We start from the raw sequence: 16,762 nt of genomic DNA on the forward strand, positions 1-16,762 counted from the left end.
GAGGGGGCTCTTCTGGTCCACAGCCTTTCCAATCCACTAAATAGTAAACTTGGCCTCTGGAACGTCTCAAACTTGGCCGTTGGATTGAGGATGGCAGGCAAAAGACAAGTCCAGCTTGATTTGGAACTCGGCACAGAAAGCACGCCAGAAATTGGAGGTGGATTGAACTTCTCTGTCAGAGACTATATGGGTTAGCGTACCATACAAAAGGAAGATGTGGAGGATGAATAGGGAAGTCAGTTTGGTTGCCGAAGGGAGACTTGAAAGAGGAGTAAAGTGTGCCATCTTGGAAAATGAGCCCACCATGACCCAGATTACAGAGCAGCCTAAGGAGAGAGGAAGATCGGTGATAAAATCCATGGCAATATGTGACCATGGAACCTCCGGCACAGGTAATGGCAACAGGTAATGGCCACATGTTCTTGGTGAGAACTGCTGTGCGGTTTGCAGGCACACATTTTTGTGATCTGTATTGATCATCACTGGATGGAGGACCCCTGCTAATAAAAGGTCTCCAATACTCAAACACCAATAGTTCCCTATCTCTGAAGGAGTCATTTCTCTTGGCTGTCGTGAATATCTCAGAGAAAAATCTGCATGTGACTGCTTTGCCTTGATAATCGATAATCTCTAAACCACGAGTATTAAAGTATACTAAAAGTATCAGAGTGCATCACTGCCTAGACAGCCCTCCTGGTAGCCCCCTATCTACTCTATCTAAGTCTTCTATTTAAAATCTACCTAAGAGACTGTGTAACTCAAGTATATTCTATCTAAAATGTACAGGTATCTTCAGTATTACAAGGGATTGGCAATCATACTCAAGCACAAACCTCTATGCCTACACGTGTTTCTTAAATTATCCTGTACTGCAGCTTTAAGAATTGTTCCAGTAAAGTACACAAGTGGTTAAGTTTATCCTGGTCTCTGTGGTACCTCTGTTGCAAAACTACAAGCCCCATCATGCTTTAGCTTTGGCTGTCCAGGCATGATGGGAATTGTAGTTTTAAAACAGCTGGAGGGCCTGAGTTTGACACGTCTGCTCTACAGGGACTACCTACTATGATTAACAGGCGTTTTTGGGACCCGGCGAAGGCATACACCACTCAGGCCCTGTGACTAGTGCCGCAGCGGTACTGCACTTGCCAACAACTGACATCCTTTGGGTCTCCACAATAGGCTGATGATCTTTAGCGCCGCTTAGTTCTGATGTGGATGCATGCGTGTTCGCCAGCATCAGAACTCCCCACTGCACACTACGGAGCGTGCGGCCGGACCCGCTCGTTCCATAGTGTGCACTGACAGGGTTTTCTGCGGCCGCTATTCAATGAATAGCGCTTGCAGAAAACTGACATGACATGCTAGGGATCCTAGCCGGAGTGTATACTATGTGTATACACTCCGGCCAGGATTTCCTCAGAAGGCAGCACTACGTCAGTTCCGTGGGAATCCTTGCCATTGCCACAAGGGCCGTGATTCCCATGGAACTTACGTTGTGTGAACATAGCCTAACAAAGATTAAACCTCTTTGTGAGGACCACCATGCCTTCTGCACTTGTATGTTCCTTTAACCAACAAGCATAAGTACCTTCTGTGAAAAAGTTACCATGTGTTCTGTATGATAAGGACCATGGCTGCCCTCCAATTAGTGCGTTATATTGACCATTGAGGTGGTTGTCACCGGTTCCTCTTGGTATACCATCACAATCCTGTAGCCTTAGTCACATTCTATTCACACCTTACTGCTGAGCCCCCATAATAAGCTGTCAGCTGCCTTTAATCTATAAAGGGTTTTGTCACTGTGAGACATTAAAGTCCTTCCTCATACATGCCCTATACTAAAGTCGAATGATAAAAGAGTATGGCGTTGCCATATACATTGCAATGGGAAATCTTAAAGTAAAATTCAGCAAGAATTAACATATCAAAGAAGAGTCACATAAAGAGAAAGGAAATTGTATTATGTAAAAAAACAATTCAATGGAGATGGAGATTGACATCTCTATAATGAAGGCAGTATGAGCCTTAGAAAGGACGTGGCACAAGTGCTTTATAATTCACAATGTAAAGAAGTCTCCAACCTGTGGCCTCAGGGTCTGGTTAAAGTACAGTTGTTTCATCAGTACACAGCAAGGACAAAGGAGGCAGTTTGTCCCGTTGAGAAAACCACCAAACTGGTATATGGAGTCTTAGGCCCCGTTCCCACTGAGCAAAGGTAGCGGAATTCCGCGACGGAATTGTCCACCGCGGAATGCCGTTAGCCTCCCGCTCATAATGGGAGTCTATGGGAGGCGTGCGCTCCTGCTCTGTTTGCGCTGAAGAAAGAACATGTTCATTCTTCAGCCCGTACAGAGCAGGAGAGCGCGCCTCCCATAGACTCCCATTATGAGCGTTTTGAGCAAGGTGAAGTCTTAGGGTCCTATTACACGGAGTGATTATCTGCTAAATCAGGCTAAATCATACAAATATTGCTCCATGATAATGATCAGCTGAGAAGCGAGCAGTCATTCGCTCATCGGCTGACCGTTGTCTTTCAATAGGTTTGAAAATCATTGGCCACGCATCACTTGGTGCAGTAACCTGGTGTTGCGAGGTGAAGTTGGCAGTGGACTAGTTGTTGGTGTACCAACTAGGCACTTGTCACAGTGGCCAGGAGTGGTATGCCAACCCTTGGGTATAGTAACACCAGGCTTTGAAAAGGTAGAACCAGGTTAAAAGGGTAATGTGCAAAAGATAATCACAAAAATAGAAAATGTCCTTTCCCTTGATGAGTCCGTGGAGCCTCATTGAAGAGTCTCAAAACACAGGACTAGCCAGATATCCCTCCGGGAAGGACCCAGCCAAGTGGCAGCTCCTGTTAGGAAACCACCAAATCCACCATATTAAGTGGCCCTATAAGTCAGTGTAATGACAAGGGATAAACCAAGGCTAGGTAACCATCCACAGACAGCTGTTTCGGGGTGTTGCCCCTCATCAGTGTGGAGCAGGATTCTGGCTAGGTGGGAGCAATGCCTAGTAGAGCCATGAGGCTCCACGGACTCCTCTTTTGCATACTCATGTTTCCCAGGGGGAAATGCACCTAGGACTTCACTGCATTGAGCGCTTTCATTAGCAGCCGGCAGTGTTGTCATTTGGCTGTTCTCCCTGAGTTCAGCAATCTGTTTCTCTTATGGCTCTACTAGGCATTGCTCCCACCTAGCCAGAATCCTGCTCCACACTGATGAGGGGCAACACCCCGAAACAGCTGTCTGTGGATGGTTACCTAGCCTTGGTTTATCCCTTGTCATTACACTGACTTATAGGGCCACTTAATATGGTGGATTTGGTGGTTTCCTAACAGGAGCTGCCACTTGGCTGGGTCCTTCCCGGAGGGATATCTGGCTAGTCCTGTGTTTTGAGACTCTTCAATGAGGCTCCACGGACTCCTCTTTTGCATACTCATGTTTCCCAGGGGGCAATGCACCTAGGACTTCACTGCATTGAGCGCTTTCATTAGCAGCCGGCAGTGTTGTCATTTGGCTGTTCTCCCTGAGTTCAGCAATCTGTTTCTCTTTCCCTTGATGGACATCACATATGACTTAACTTGGGTGCTGGTAGTGTAGGTATTAGGTGTTACTTAGTTGAAGGAAGCTTAAGGAACTGTCTTGGGTGCTTGTCTAGTTGTACACAACTCTGCCGAGGCAACTTGTACTGTGTGTGACTTGTTGAAGATTCTTATACTCACTATTAGGACTGAGAAGAAGAAAGACCGCTTAAGCCAGAAAAGCCTAAAGAGTGTCAGGTCTCATAGTACGAGGTCTAGGGTTTACGACTGGGTGTAGCTAAGCTCTCAAGGCTCCTCGAGTAGGTCCAGCAAGGATCAATGAAGTTTGACTTACAGGCACTTTATTCCACTTCAGACAAATCCTTTATTGCTTAAATTGTCCTGACTAGGTTCAGAGAGGTCAACCCTGGCATAGACAAGGTTTTTCCAGGTGATAGTTACCCCACCTCTGAGTTTAGCACAGAATAATGGTTTTTAGAAAGTCTCCTTGAACAATCTGTTAACCATTGTTTCCAATAAAGGCCCGGGCCTTCTGCCAGGCGTGGGTATAAGCCTTAGCAAGAACTTTAGTTCTTTTCTGTATCCCTCTCTCCCTCTTTCTCTCTCAAACTGAACCCAAAAAACTATAAACTAACCCTCCCACCAGAAACTAGCTATCCTATATATTGGCCTTTGCTTGCTTCATGTTTACACACACCAAGTGGGGGTGCTGCAGGCGTGTCTGCCCGGACAATCTTTAGATCGTCCAAGTGACGCATGGGAGAGAGTGGTGGTCCTCTTTTACGGGGAGCAACGGCCCGCTGACCGTTGCTACTTTTTATTAGGATTTTAGGCTATGTTTTAAATCAACAATCAGCTGACATCTTGCATGTCAGCTAATCGATGATTTAACCCCTTCCCGCCACAGGACCCTGCTTTGAACCACTGTTATCTGGCCCAGGACCAGGGCTATTAGCGGGTGCAACCATTTGCCGAATCTGCTAATCAGGACAGTTAAATGCAGCTGTCAAACATGACAGCTGCATTTAAATGCTTCTAATCGCCCCTCTTCCTGGTGTCTTGTTGGGTACCCCCCGCAATGTGATTGTGGAGGGGGGATCCCTTCTTCTTACCCGGCTGGGCCTCAGTGTCGGAATGATGCTGATCACGGCTCAGCAATCTAAGTATCTGGTCTGCTGTAGTCCAGAGTGATAGAGCACTGATCTAATGAATCAGTGCTCTATTATATACACAGCATTGATCTAAATGGGAGATCAGTGCTGTGTATATAGATGTCCCCCAGGGGGCTTCTAATTAATGTGTGTGGGGAAAAAAAGTAGTCAAAAAGTCGAATATATGCAAGTAAGGTACCAATAGAAAGTACAGATCATGGCGCAAAAACTGACACCTCACACAGCCCCATAGACCATAGGATAAAAGCGTTATGAGGATGGTAATAGAGCAATTTTAAGGAACATTTATTTTTTTAAAAAGGTTTTAATTTTTTAAAAGCCTTCAAATAAAATAAAAGTGTTGCAAGTTGCATATTATTGTAATTGTACCAACTTGAGTAACATAGATAACAAGTAAATTTTACCATAGGGCGCATGGCGTGAACACAAAACCACCCCAAATAAAAAATATTGTGTTTTATTTTCAACTTTACCGTGCTCATATTTTTTTTTGGTTTTGCAACATATTTTATGCAAAAATTAAGTCTGTCATTGCAAAGTAAAAGTAGTGGTGCAAAAAAATAAGGGCTCATGTGGGTCTATAGGTGAAAAAATACAAGAGCTATGGCCTTTTAAAGACGAGGAGGAAAAAAGGAAAATTGGCCTGGGAGGGAAGGGGTTAAAGCTTGACCTATTACACAAAACGTTCATAAGCTGGAATGGCTGGTAATTGGCCAAGTATGGCCGATAATCGCTTTGTGTAATAGTACCCTTAGTGTCTGATAGGTAGAGAAGTGTGAGGCACCCAAGTCACTGATTAAACAATAGAAAACAATAGGAAGAACATAGTTAACCCTTTTTATTATTTTGCAGTAAGAGTAGGCGAAAATGAGACACTCAAAAAAAGCGCAAAATATCAACCTTCATCCCAGAGTGTGACACCTGGCAGAGATACCTTTGGACAAGTGTAATACAGATGTAGTGGCACACCTATACTAGGATACTACATCAGTGTAACAGACGATGTGCGGCTGATGGCTGATGAAAGGGTATAGAAAATAATAAAGATGGAGTAATTCTTACCTCAGCACCCCGCTACTTATAACTCCCCCAGTGTCCTCCTGCCTATTGCAGTGTTTTCTACTGTTGCGTCACTGTCCCATCACGGTTAGCGATTGGCTGAGTGGCCTTTTTACTCCCAAGACAGCTTCAGAAGTGGCAGCGGCGGCTGTGGTCAATAGAGAACCCAGGAAAAAGGCAGGAGGACACCAGCAGAGCATGATGAGGTGGATATAACTACATCTTTATTGTTTTCTATATAAAGCAAGGGCTGCATGGACATCACTCATGATATCTGTGCATCTCCGCACGCAAGATTATCAAGCTGTGTATGGTCTTGGCAAGCAAGTGTGGGGTTGGGCCACTCACTATCATCAATCCTTCTAACATCTGGAATTAAAGGGGTTTTCCAGGATAATTAAAACATGGCTGCTTTGTCCGGAAAAACAGCCCCACTCTTGTCCTCAGGTTGTGTGTGGTATTATAACTCAGCTCACAAACTAAAGAAAAGAGAGCTGCTGCTTTTAAAAGAAAGCAGCTATGTTTTGTACTGGACAACCATTTTAACACTTTACCAACCCATGATGTACATGAACGGCATGGAATGGGTGAAGGGGTATGGTGTGGGCTTCGAAGCCAAGCCTGTGATATGTCCAGTGGGTGTAGATCACTACAATGTCAGTCATTTGACTGGCGACACTGAGTGGCACTCTTTCTGGAAGAAATCAGTTATGTTTCCTGGACAAATCTTTTAAGGATAAAATATAGAGATGAACGAACCTCCAGCATGCTCGAGTCGATCCGAACCCGAACTTTCGGCATTTGATTAGCGGTGGCTGCTGAAGTTGGATAAAGCCCTAAGGCTATGTGGAAAACATGGATATAGTCATTGGCTGTATCCATGTTTTCCAGACAACCTTAGAGCTTTATCCAAGTTCAGCAGCCCCCGCTAATCAAATACCAAATGTTCGGGTTCGGATTGACTCGAACCCGAACCTGGTTCGCTCATCTCTAAATTAAAATATTTATTTAAAGGGAATTTACCCCAATTTTCCATGAATGGAAAAGTATGCAGTGTAGCTTCAGATTTCTACCACATGTTTTGACACCACAATACTAATTGGGGTTATGGATGCCTATTGGCAGGTTATAGGTCATATAGCAAATGGAGGATGATGATCTCTCTTCTAGCTATCTATAGAACCGATTTGTTTCAGTGAATCATGTGACACTAAGATATATGGTGTATGAATATAGAGTCTCTGATATGATGTTTGCACTTTGCGTATGAGTTATAATTAAATTACTAGGAGATACTGGAAAACATGTTTGAGTCTGTGATGTGAACTGTAGATAATTGTAAGGGCTGTTGTGACAAGTAACGGTGATCACTTCAATTACGAAGACACAAATCACCTTGTCAGACGCAGGGATGTGCGGCCTCAGTGCAAAAGGCTGTAATTAGATGGGGTTTACTGTAACTACTCCTGGGGATAGTGGGAGTCACAGTCCACGTTCCTGAAAGAGCTAAGGAAATACTTATCTGCCGGAGTGATGAGGTTTAGGTAATGACACAAAATTCTTTGTGAAGATATATCTTTTGTGTTTTGTACTACTGAAAGACTGTACAGTAAAAGCTGTTCTGTTTTTGATATCACTGGGACTCAAATTTTCCTATGCACCAGCACCCACACACATCAACAGAATACTTTGGGTTATTTTCCCCCCTTCATATGGGTGGCATTACTAATAGTCCGGGTGGGTCAGTTGCCACTCAGGACTACCGTGACAAAAGCCCAAGGGACCCACTACAGCCTAGCAGGTCACCGACCATCTGGTGATTACAGACAGCCACAATACAAAGCAGGTATCAATATCACACCTGTGTGCTGGACTAGCACTGGCGTAAAGACAACAACACCTTTGGCTGAGCTGTCTCAACCACCTGTCAGAAAATCACCCGATGGTTTGCAAAAACACACCACACTGTGACTGGGGGGAAGTCAGTCACTTTATGTCCACAATGAAGCCCCTGTAGTCCTAGTGTGTTAGATATGACAGTGGTGGACGCCAATGCACTCCAGGGAGTTTAAAGGGGAACACCAGATAAGAAAAACTTGTTTTCTATTAAAAGTACATTAAAAGTTAAATATATGTGTCTATACAATGTATTACCGTATCTGTACAGTTCTGCCACACTGGTAGCGGATAGAAATCCAGGAAGTGAAAAAAATGGCCTCTGTGCAAATCCACATCTCCTGCTCCTTCTGCTCTCCCCCTTAGGAGACAAATCTTCCATGCCTCTGTCTCACATTGTGTGTTTGCTGAAATCAGGCTGATGATGCAGACAGGGGGCAGGACATGATCTCCTAGGAAGCTTGGCTGGATCCCCCAATCCCCTGAGTGATTCACCATCTCTGAATGGCCAGAAGCAGGTGCTGCACTGATTTCTCTGATTGTGCAGAAGTGTGCAGTGAAATTAGGGCTGTGTTCACACATATTGGAGTGTCATAGCAGCACTGCAGCGTATTCACAAAAATGATGCAGTAACACAAGTAAATGATTCTAAACGGCAGAGAGGATCAGAGCCTTATTGTGGGGCTCAACTTCAAAGATAAAAGATGCTTGATCATAATATGTGCGTGGAAATTAAAAGAAAAAAAAATCAAAAAGTTCTTTACTTTATTCCAATATCAGCGTTACAGGTAGAGAATACAGCATGCTTTGTGGTGTTACAGGAAGAGAATACAGCACTGTGTGGTGTTACAGGTAGAGAATACAGTGTGCTGTGTGGTGTTACAGGTAGAGAATACAGTGCTGTGTGGTGTTACACAGAGAGAATACAGTGCTGTGTGGTGTTACAGGTAGAGAATACAGCGTGCTGTGTGGTATTACAGGTAGAGAATACAGCGTGCTGTGTGGTGTTACAGGTAGAGAATTCAGCGTGCTTTGTGGTGTTACAGGAAGAGGATACAGTGTGCTGTGTGGTGTTACAGGTAGAGAATACAGTGTGCTGTGTGGTATTACAGGTAGAGAATACAGCATGCTGTGTGGTGTTACAGGTAGAGAATACAGCGTGCTGTGTGGTATTACAGGTAGAGAATACAGCGTGCTGTGTGGTGTTACAGGTAGAGAATGCAGCGTGCTGTGTGGTGTTACAGGTAGAGAATACAGGGTGCTGTGTGGTGTTACAGGTAGAGAATACAGTGCTGTGTGGTGTTACAGGTAGAGAATACAGCATGCTGTGTGGTGTTACAGGTAGAGAATACAGTGTGCTGTGTGGTGTTACAGGTAGAGAATACAGCATGCTGTGTGGTGTTACAGGTAGAGAATACAGTGTGCTGTGTGGTGTTACAGGTAGAGAATACAGCGTGCTGTGTGGTGTTACAGGTAGAGAATACAGTGTGCTGTGTGGTGTTACAGGTAGAGAATACAGTGTGCTGTGTGGTGTTACAGGTAGAGAATACAGCGTGCTCTGTAGTGTTACAGGTAGAGAATACAGCGTGCTGTGTGGTGTTACACGGAGAGAATACAGCGTGTGACCACAATGAAATCATAAATTACTGCAAATAATTCAGTAACACAATGAAACTGCAATGTCTGAACACAGCCTAGATGTTCTGCAACAGCTTTGGGCAGGGAATAGGCAGGGTGGAGGACTGTGATAAATAGCTGAGATAAAGCATTGCATTCTGGAACCTGTAGTAATGTGTACAACTCATAAACCAGGAAGTGCAGAAACACAAAACAGAACAACCCCCCCCTAAACAAATGAAATTTTGATAGTTTCTAAAATGGAATAGATAGGTAAGTAATGCTTTATGCTTCTGCAGAAGTTTAATTTTTTTTTTAACCTCTACCTGGAGTTCCCCTTATTCAGGTATTGGTGAACATACAATGGAGATATCTTGCTAGCAGACCTTCCCCTATTTATGAAATAGGTCATTAATTGAAGTCCAGTGGCCACTGACCATTTCCTCAGCAAACTCCACATGTTGTGGTGCCTGACCTTCTCATGGAGGTGAAAGGTTGCCTCATTACTAAGCACCAGATTGTTGTCCTCTTCAACCAACTGCCCTTGCAAGTTAATCCAAAAGTCATGGCATTTGGGTTGTCATCTGGTTTCAGAAGATGTAATCAGTATGGCTTACAATGCAGGTGATTTCGTAACGTACAGTACTTCATACCATGTACTGTGTCCACGGGTGCTGAGGTGGTGGTTGTATACAGCAGGTGGGCTGAGACGCTTGGCCGGATTTGACCCACCCCCAGACATACGGCACTTCTCTTGAAAAAGGGGGTAGCCCAAGAGGAAAGTGTAGGTGCAGGGGCGGTGACACAAAAATAGGACAGAATTAAGAACTTAACCAATGTGACTTTTACCTGAGAAGCTTTAGTGCAATACAAAGGTGACACAGTAGTGAGCTAAGCAGGTACAGGTGATAGAGGTGAAGAGTAGTAAAGAGGGAAGAGGGAACTTAGTGCAGGTGTAGGGACCATCTTGGAGGCCTTTTCTAATGCAGTACTTTAGTTTGCTGGGTTTCTAGTGTAGAAGCAGGGCCGTTTCTGCCATGAGGCAAAGTGAGCACTTTGCCTCAGGTGGCAGATTCTCAGGTCCCTAAGGGGGCGGCAACTCGGCCTGTCATTTCAGTGAAGTCAGTCTGACAATGCCGACCAGCTCACTGAATGTTGTGTGAGGTGCTCTTGGCGTGTGCAGCGGGCAGCAGCCTCCCTATCTACAGTATCTGCCCTCCTGTCAGTCCTCTCCAGCGCTTAGAATTATCTGGTTCAGGACCTGTGTGCGTTCTGTGCAGCTTCATCATCACACACAGGTCCTCAACCTCATCTGCATTTGGAAGCTGGTGCGGTGTTTGCTGGGATCTTGGTGCTGCTGTGACCTGTCAGGACCTTCCTAACAGTGCAGACTGCTGGTGTTCCCCTCCCCTCTACCTGACCACCTCGCTGCTGCCCTTCTCCTCCTCCTGTCGGCTGGTGTCTGAGGCTGAGGTCTGGTGAGTGCTAATGACAGGGTCAGGGAGTGATGGGGTAAGGGAGGTCACTGGACCATGTAACAGAGCAGATTCCCCCTGATGCTCTGGACCCACGTTACCCCCTGCAGCCCCATAAGCCATGTGTTTAGTGTATGTTCATATCCCTGGGGAGGTCAGATTGTGGTCAGTTACCAGGGAATGGAGCCATGAGCTCTTGTGGGACGCTGCTAGTTACACTGCTGCCATGTTTCAGGCACTTGACCAGTACATTGTGTGTTCTATATTGCACTACTTTAATTAGAGGGCACAGTATGTGACACTATTATACTTAGGGGACGTGGTAGGGGGCACAGCATATGGCACTGCTCAGGGGATGAGTTGTGTTTGGCACTATTATAATAAGGGGTATGGTATGTGGCTGCATTGCATTTAGAAGGTCCAACATGTGGCACTCGTCAGGGGGGATTATGTGTGGCAGCATTATGTTCTGGAGGCGCAGCATTTGGCAGTATTATATTCAGTTGGCACAGTGTGTGGCAGCGACTACATCATTACAGGGCGTACAAATTTTACAAAGCTCAAACAATCGTGTGGCCTATTAAAGGAATTAAACATGGCCGCTTTCTTCCTGAAGCAGAACCTTTTCTGTCCTCAGTTTCAACGCACGTTCCCACTGCAGAATCTGCACAGAGACTTAAAGCGGAGTGCACCAGGCGGCCTCTGCTTTAAAGTGACTGTACCACCAGGCCCAGGTTGAAGCAGTGGAGGCGGGCCGACCCACCCTTAGTGGGAGGAAACCCAAGCCCCTCTATAATAGGGTTCCATTGATTCTAATAGTGTCACGCCATGGAGGGGCTGGAGTTTCTTCCCACTAAGGGTGGGTCGGCCCGCCTCCAGTGCTTCAGCCTGGGCCTGGTGGTACAGTCACTTTAAGTCTCGCCCGTTCCATAGGCTCAATGATATTTGCCAGCGGATTCCAATATATCCGCCCAAAGGATGGACATGATTGAATGTACCCACAGTGTAGCTTTGCTGCTAAGTTCCATTGAAAGGAATGGAGCTGTACTGTAATACTGCACACAACCTGAGGATAGGGGTGGTGCTGTTTTTTTAAGAAAGTAGCTGTGCTTTTCTAATTCTGGAGAACCCCTTTAACTTCATGACGGTTGCCCACATATTCCTTTTTACATGGGAGAATGGAAGCAACTACCGATTAATGCCTGCACAGAAGCTGCTGTCAGGTGCTAAACAGGAGGGGGGAGGGGGGTAAGGGGGGGGCGCCATTTTAATTTTCGCCTCAGGCAGCAGAAAAGCTAGAATCGGCCCTGTGTAGGAGACAACTTATACTCACATTTAGATAGTTGACCGGCTTCTGCCCAACCAGTTCAGCGCATGCTAGATTGGGAAGTATGAGCCCCAGGCCTTTACTACTAGTTGTAGCTGACTTCCCTAGATCTCCTAGCATAGCCGCACATCAGTCAGTAAGATACTTCAGCTTACTTGCTGTTTGTCTTTCTGGGGATCAGTTCCTTGCTTTGGTAACTGTCCTGAAAATAGAGGAGGAGGATCCCTGGCGTGGACAAGGTGAACCCTAGAGGACGGTTACCCCTCTCACAGGTTTAGCACTGCATACTGGAGTACGCCACTTGCATAAGAAGAATCTTTAGCTTGGTCTGTAGTCCCTGAAGCAGGTACTCTCTCTCTTTTCTGACTCTTTCTCCCCATACACTGACAGAAAACCTCCCACCAGGAATTAACTACCCTTTCATAAGGATGACCAGGTCTAATTCCTATTGGTGGGGCTGTGTAAGGAAGGAGAAGTGTTAGTGGCTAGAGTGGTGTGAATCAACTGCACCTGTGATTGGTTAGAAAAGTAAAGAACAATTTAAGGGAACCAATCAGCCCAAATGGGCTGATATGATTCCCTGGAGCAATGTATAAAGCTCCTACAGCAGCCGCGGCACGTACCAGCGCGCTCCGCAGCAATGATTGACAAGCAGAGAGGTCCATTGCTGACGCTGTGACTAGACACGGGCGGGGAGCCGTCCAGATGACTACTTCCCCGCCCGTGTCTGTCACGAGCCCGGGAATAAAAGTCATTTTTCCCTGGTATAAAGCTCCTGCTGCAGCCACGGCCGGTATGTGCCGCGGCTGCTGCAGGAGCTTTACACATTGCTCCAGGGCTGATTGGTTCCCTTTAACCCATTACCTACAGCTGTAAAAGTGAGACATCTAGTGGGGAAACCATAAACAGCTCCTTCATCCCCTTTGTGTGATACTTGACAGAGGTATTTTACCCAGGTGGAATAAAACTTGGTGAACCACCCAAACCAGGATGCTTCACATGCTTTGTGGCACCTGGAGCTATGGGTGGAGACACATGGACACATGACTCTTATACTGTAGAAAACATAAATGTTTTCATTCTATCATCTATTGTCCAAGATGTACGAACATATCTTTTGGACTATCCTTTTCCTGAACAATCTCCATTTTCATGTCATGCCCTTTCTAAAGTGATTCTCAAGAGCCCCTTAAATGCATTTTTTACAGAAAAACACTCCAGATCTGCCCGGCTCCTTGAAGTTATCTGTACACAAGACACTTGTTGCTGAAGATACCATTAATGCATCCCGGTATTATTTCCTGCGTCTCAGTTCTTATTTATTCAATATGCCGGGTACAGTACTAAGAAGAAACCTTTTTATCTTACGTTCCACTGATCGGTTTCTTACAAAGAAAGAATACTGTTATATTAGGGAAAGAACACAGTAGAGCTGCTATTGTGTGTTATAAGCCGTACAAAGAATCATGGCCTCTATGACAATAGCTGTATAGAGATCATAGACAGGCACTATGAGGGGATTGGAGGCAGGTAGTATGAAGGGATGTATAAAAGGCAGTATAGAAGGATCCAGGCAGTATGGAGGGATTTGTGCCAGGCACTATGGAAGGATCTATGGCAGGAAGTATAGAGGGATATATGGCAGGCACTATGGAGGGATCTGTGGCAGACACTATGGAGGGATTTGTGACAGGCAGTATGGAGGGATCTAAGGCAGGCAATATAGAGAGATCTATGGTAGACATTATGGAGGGGTCTGGGTAGGCACTATGAGAGGGATCTGTGGCAGACACTATGGAGGGATTTGTGGCAGGCAGTATGGAGGTATCTATGGCAGGAAGTATGGAGAGATATATGGAAGGCAGGGGTCTGGTAGGCACTATGGAGGGATCTGTGGCAGAGACTATGGAGTGATTTGTGGCAGGTAGTATGGAGTATTCTATGGCAGGAAGTATGGAGGGATATATGTAAGGCAGTATGGAGGGGTCTGGGTAGGCACTATGGAGGGATCTGTGGCAGACACTATGAAGGGATTTGTGGCAGGCAGTATGGAGGGCTCTATGGCAGGCAGTATGGAGGGATATATGTAATGCAGTATGGAGGGGTTTAAGGCAGGCAATGTAGAGAGATCTATGGCAGACAGTATGGAGGCGTCTGGGTAGGCACTATGGAGGGATCTGTGGCAAGCACTATAGAAGGACTTTTGGCAGACATTACGGAGGTGTCTGTGGTAGGCAGTATGGAGGAATCTGGGTAGCACAATGGAGGGATCTATGGCATGCACCATAGCGGGACCACTGGCAGGCAGTATGGAGGGATTTGGGTAGTCAGTATTAGGGATCTGCAGTAGAAAGTATGGAGAGGTCTTGGTAGGCACTATAAAGTAAACCATATTCTGTAGGTGGTATTGGACTGGCACACAGCTTCTGTAGCTTACATTCAGGAGCATTTTGTCCAAGCTCTAAATCACTTACTTTTTCTTTCCACTTCAAGAAGCATTGTGCATTTTCAGATCTTGGAGGTTGTGGGTGTCCAGGGACAAGGGATGGTATGTGCCTCTGCATAAACCCCCATGACAACACATTGGCAGCTCCACAACGTTCCTGTACAGCTCCAGTAGAATTAGATATCCCTGATGAGGATGGTGTTCCCTGAGTGTATATACTAAGCTGACACTTAGGACTAACTACATTCGTCAGCTATTCGCTCACACGGTAATTTCCTGCAACCCTATTATCTACTTCCTAAATAAATAGATAAATAGCGTTACCACTTTAAGCTCTACAATAATTCTGCTTGTCACTTGTTAAATTTCCAGGCAAACAACTAGTGATGAGCTCTAAAAAGAGCTCGGCTGTCTGCCAAGAAAATAAGTGTGTGGAGGACGGCAGGAAAGTGAAGAACTAGGTTTCTGGCAAAGGAATGGATGATCCCAGGAGAGAATATGAACAGCAGGGACTCGCTGGTAGATCTGCAGTCGTGTGGCTTGATGTAAAATGAAAAACATTACAAATAAGTCAGCTTAGATGTTCTTAAAGCTGCAAGTTACCTTATTCTGTTCAAGTATTGAAGACCAGCTTTGTCAGACCATGCAAGCCCTAAACCAGAGTATTTGTGATAAGTCTGGACACTTCTTAGAGAAATAACCTTCTAGAAGGCTGTTTATGACTAAGGTTGGTCATCCCAAAGAAGTAAACCAGTAGCTTTGGCACAAGGCCTGAGATGCCATCTAAAAATGACCAGCATACTAAGGATGTAGCTATGGAAGCTACTGGGCATGTGTCTTGGGTGTTTGGTGCAAAGGGTAGGGGTGTACTTCCAGTGGCAGGCCACCATTCTCATCCACGTCACCCTCCATTCTCACCCACATCGCCTTTTCCCATGATCCCAAATTTAGTTGTAGATGACTGTGGATGCACAGGAACTCTTCTCCATTTGCTCTCCATGACTGTAGTGGCTAGTTGAAGAATCTGGGAGATCATGATTATGTGACCATCATCATCAATTCTAACCATGGAGCCTACACTTATAATGCAGTGCCGCGGAGTGCAGGGAGGCGCAGCGACCCAGTGGTGCAGATGTTAGTAGCACCATGTGGGCACATGTCAGGGTAGCCAAGAATAGGACCAGCTATGGTCACCCCTGTATACACTGGCTTGGCACCACCACAGTACTTGGGAGTTGTAGTTGCTGCAGTAGCTGAGTAGTGTAATGTGTTGGAGAGCTGCAGGTGTTGTCCAGCAGAGGCGCTGATACACTTTACCACAAAATAGTTTACTGAATCGCTTTGAAGGACAGTACAAAGTATCACAGTCTTGGAATACAATAGGCACTCTGTTCAAAGTTGCAATCACTGTTGTAGGAGGTAAACACCCGGTTCTCACACGGTTAGACAAATATAGAATCCACAGAATACTGATAAAGACTTAAACAATCGTGGAAGACAATAGCTGCCTGAAACACGGAAATACACTTGAGATACAATAGCTGATTGAGAAGACAGTTGTAAAGCTGAATATACGTTAGTTAGAAAGAATAGACTTTCAGTAGTACAACATGGGTGATTTGGGATCCTGCAGACTACAGACTAGGGCCTATTTAGACACAGTGGTTCAGCTGGGGCTATGAAAGAAAGTTCCTGAATCCATGAGAAAATACATCTGCCTACACTACCATGTGGGCACGGAGTGAAACATGATCATGGAGTTCAGATACACCTAGTGGGAGAGCTAGTTTTCCGGGAGACCCTCAAGGGACACATTAGCAATTTGCAGTAGAAGAATTGGCCTTTGCACTTAGCTTAGCTACTGACTCATCTGGTACCTCAGTTACTTAAAAACATTGCTTTCAGAGGTAGTAGAAGAACAGAACAGTCCCCCAGCGTGAATAGGTTTAGTCCCGCCCTTCACCATGGTCCTCCGCGCAATAGGCATTGGCTAACCCTCTCTGATAGGATAATAGCTCCTGAGGTAGGTAGCCCAGGGATTGGTTAGTGAAGTTATCAGACAGTGGCAGGAAATACACATACGTTCAATAGAAACATCCGTTAACCCCTATACTTTTACTCTATACTCTATACTTTTCAGCCATGCAACAGAACAGTGACATCTGGCTGCGGGAGCCGCACACTACCGACCCCAGTCCCAGAACCCACACATTCATATGGTACTGA

Source organism: Dendropsophus ebraccatus, chromosome 14 (genome assembly GCF_027789765.1).
Source record: "Dendropsophus ebraccatus isolate aDenEbr1 chromosome 14, aDenEbr1.pat, whole genome shotgun sequence".
Classification (NCBI taxonomy): Eukaryota; Metazoa; Chordata; class Amphibia; order Anura; family Hylidae; genus Dendropsophus; species Dendropsophus ebraccatus.